The sequence below is a fragment of the Rhea americana genome, unplaced genomic scaffold (assembly GCF_003343005.1).
Source record: "Rhea americana isolate MKP2758 unplaced genomic scaffold, rheAme1 scaffold_98, whole genome shotgun sequence".
NCBI lineage: Eukaryota > Metazoa > Chordata > Aves > Rheiformes > Rheidae > Rhea > Rhea americana.
Window position 1 is genome coordinate 2559228 of NW_028187177.1, and position 4410 is coordinate 2563637.

The following is a 4410-nucleotide window of genomic DNA, read 5'->3' on the forward strand; positions in this document are numbered from 1 at the left end:
CCGGCGCCGCCGCCCAGGAGCCTCGCCAGCATCGCCCCGGCGGGCCGGCAGCGGCCTCAAAGGCTGCGGCCGGGGACGGTTCGGGGAAAAAGCAGCGTTTCCTGCGAGCGGGGAGCGTCACGTGTTTCCGCCTGCGTCAGGGTGACTCGCTAAATTTATTGCCAGCGTGTGCCAAAAAGACACACCTTCCGAGCCGCGGGGCCAGCGGTCGCCCTGCTCCGGCGCCGCACGCCGTGGGAAGAGGCGTTTAAAGTTTTTTCTTGCTCTTTCRCAGTCGTCACAGCCAGTTAAGCTGCTGAAGCTCTTAATTGTTCTCAGCAAAAAAAGAAAAAAAAGAAAAAAGAAAAAGTAATAATCTTGCAGAGCAATTGCATTAAACAGACTTTTTTGAAGAGGAAAGGCTTTTCTGCTGTGCATGGGTTGGCAAAGAAAAAAAAAATCAGTAATCCTGAACTAGAATAAGAATTGCTTTGCTCATTCATTTCTTCAGAAATGATCTTACATGTGAAAAAACCACAGGGGTTGTGAATACCGAAGCAGATGTGCCAGAAGTCAGTTTTAGAGCATTTGCAAAGACGAGAGCAACGCAGCCACAGGTTTCAGTCCTTCGGGTGCCAACCTCTGGGATTATTTATTTACTTCGTGACTTGTGGCCTAAGCCTCCCCCCTCCACGGATACCTGGCTAAAAYCAGCAGATTTGCTTGCTTTCCAGGACCAGGTCACTAAAGCTGGTATTTGTGACTATAAATGGAAGCTCGTCCTGTGACCATGACAGTCCCAGATTCAGACCGGAAGTCCTCCAAGAGCTGAAATATATTTCAGATGAGCTTTAAATTGGTAAATTGAGAAATACACATTAAAACATCAGGCGATGTTGCATTTACCAGCGAGCAGGTGCTGTCATTTAAACATAGCAGAACATACAAAGCGTTTGCCCGCTTCGAACTCAGCCTCCTTGAGGCTCTGAGGGCGATTTACACCCGGCAGGAATATCTCCGTTCAAAAAGCRGAGGAGCTGTTTCCACACTGGAAGCATTAGGAACTATTTAAGAGCAGTGTGGGATGCCGAAAGCGTGTCTGAGCGGGACGGGAGGGAGCGCGAGGGAGCRCGGCTCGGCTGTTTGCAAGGATGTTCCTTAAGGGCCGAGGCGGCGAAAGACGTGAGACAGATGCAGCTCGAGCTACCCAGCGCCTGGAGGAAAAAAAAAACTGTCGTTTTTAGCGATGTTTTATATTTTTCAGGACACAGAGTTATCGATACTGGGGAAAGCAGAAGCTTGCAGTAAATGACAACTGTGGGGATTTTCCCCCCACCCCTTTCATGAAAGCCCCACAGTGCATCCGTGCATAATGCAATATGTTTAGCTTAATTTTCTTGTAATTCAGTAAGGCAAATTAGATCCATTTCCAGACTAGGAGCCCGTACAGAAAATAAATGGCAGTTCGAGCTCCCAGCTGCAAAGTTTGCCRCAAACAAGCGGAAATCAGTGGAGCTGATTATGCCGAATGAAGCAGAGTGAAAACCTGATAAATTTGCCAGGGATATTCACAACCCACTCACGATTTCACTGCGAGAAGATGCCCCAGGCAGAGGGGAACAGTGCATTCACAGGATGAATTTTACAGGGCTCAGCGAGCCCGGGAATACTCACAGGTGCGCTTGCGGAGCCGGCCGAGGCTGCGTTCGGAAAAGCKCCTCAAAGTCAAGGATGCCCTGACCGACTCGGGACCAAAATTGTTTATTGGCACCAACGTCATCCACTCTAATGACTTCTAGCCACTTAAAAAGAAAGCAGTGGCCCATCTCAAACAGCTACTTTAATTCAGTCTTTGAAACCATTTCTGCTTTAAAAGGCATTCTCTGAAACTCTCACAGCAAATGTCACTGTTTTTACCCTGTGTCCACGTCAGAATTTAAAGAGAAGGAATTATCATTGTTATTGCATCTCCTCACTTCTCAAATGCAGATCAGATGGCTGGGTTTCCAGGCCTCCGGTGCTTATCCACCATGGGGCTGTCAGCTGGTTCCTCTRAAAGAGGCACCAGCTAACAGCTATATTAATCACAACCGCTGCGAGCGAGAAAGCACTTCAGGATTTATTATGCCAGCATTTAGGAAGTGTGAAGAGACAGACAAGTCCCCGTGAAACCACAAAAGCAGTTACTTGTCCCCGAATTTTACTGGCATCGCTTGCACTGGGGACACTTAGCATGCTAGGGTGAATTTGACTGCAGGAGAAGAAAGCTAATAAAAAACTATGCATGACACCACACTGGACCAGGCACCAGTATTCCCAATATTATGTATTTTATCCACTTGCCCTGCCACCCCCCTTAAATCCAAAGGGTGAGCAAGCACTGATTTGGCTTCAGCTAGTACCTGTCTACTCCCTGCAGCCTCCTTTGCAGCGATGCACATCTGAGGTCACATTTTGCAGAGAAAGAGAAGAAAACAGCCAAAAAACATCCCTCCACTCCCCAGTCACTCTCTCTCCACTTCTATTCTTCCCATACTCTAGTAATTTTGGGGACTTGCTGTGACACTTCCCTCCCTCAGCCCCGTTGACACCAGTGTCCCTTCTCCATGGCAAAGTTGCCTGATGAAGGGCCCAGGAAAACCTGCAGGAACTGGCTCTTCCCTGTGATGCAGCCTGAAAACACTGCCCAGACGCTCACTAAACCAAATGCATTTGCAGTATATGTGGCTGCCTCACTACGAGCAACTGTGTATTTTGAAGATAATTTGCTTTTATATATATATATATATATATATATATATATATATATATAAAATATATATACACAAAATATATATATGATGCTTTTCTGATTTTGAGGATGAGCTGCACCCATTCTGTTCAGCACAAGAGTGTGGAAATTCACTGGAGAAAAAGAAAAAAAAGACATGTCTCCCTGAAATAATGTGCAAGACACGTTTATTCTACAAACATCRTTGCTTTGGCTGGTATTTTATTGAGGACAAGAGACTGRTTTCTTCCCAAAGAAGTTTCTTTTAGCTTATCAAACTGAGCCTCTAACAAACTGGAAGCTGCTTTACCCCTTCTCCCCTTGCAAAGCAACAGGGGACAGCATCAACTTTAGGCCAGGGCAGTAGCTGGCTTTGCTGGTCTCCTCCCCTCCTTCAACATACTCAAAGACCTTTGTGGATCCAGCCCTGCAGGGCTGCTGCATGAAATTCATTGCTCTGATTTCTGGCTGATTTTGTGCCATCTTTCCCAGTACCTTAACCCTGGCTATTGCCAGACTGTTGTAGCAACAGGTAAATTTGACTCAGATTCTTTTAATATGTTCTTCCTCTTTCGACAATTGCAAGAAAGGGCACCTTGGAAGAATATATTCCTTCCCCCCAAAGCCCAGGCAAGATCATTTGCACTCCTCTTTCTTCTCCTGGTTAGTTTTCCTTAGATCCTACAGCAATTTTTTTTTAAGTCACATACACAGAAGGAGGCATAAGAATACTTGATTAAAGAGTGGCTCCTTATAAAGTTGTTCTCCAGGGCAGTGTGCTTAAAACCAGATAGCTTAATATCGGGCTTTGTTTCACGTGGTGTGAAGAGTTTTTAAATACGAGAGTTGTGATGAGTGGTAGAAGATAAGATTACCTTAAAATTCTCTGCCTTCCTCCAATCTAATTAAATGTGCGGCGGAGCTCGGCCTCGGTTCCCAGCCGAGATAAACAAGCAATCCTGGACGGGCTCGCAGCTCATGAAATTCTAAGCAAGCCAGGAAATATTTYTCCTTGCAACGGCGTATTCTCTGGCAGCACAATTTAACACAGCGAGAGCCATGAATTGCTTCGAAACGTCTCACTTACCCGCCGACTCTCAGCCTGAGCGCCCTTCCCGCGGTCTCCGGGTCCCCAGGAGACAACGCTCCGCTCCGCGTGCCTGGGTTTTCTCCGTGCCCTCCTGGGACTGGGAAGTGACCTGCCCTAAGGAGTCTCCAATGCAAATCCGCAGAGATTAAGAGCCCCCTAAAGCACATCTTGCCCTAGCCAAGACAAATCAAGGAAACAGCCATAGGCTCCTACAGCAAAACTACGCTGAGATGGTCTGYAAAGAGCTCTGGAAACAGGCACCAGCACGAAGCATTAATCACTTCACAGCAGCAAGGTCATTTCTGATAATCTCAGAACTCCCTAAAACAAAGCATCCRGCAAAAACAGAGCAGTGGTAGTAAGGAGTCCCCCCCCACCCCCTCCAGTTCTGAGCTTCAGCTTTCTTYTACAAAATTAAACAAAAATTCRCCTTTCTAGCTCCACAGTAACTAAAATTCTACCTTTTCCTGCTTATATTGTCACTATTTCATCAAATTTGATAACATAATTTGAAAAAGCCCACCTAGCACCAATAAATAAAACACCAAGCCACACTGCTCAAGCACTCTAC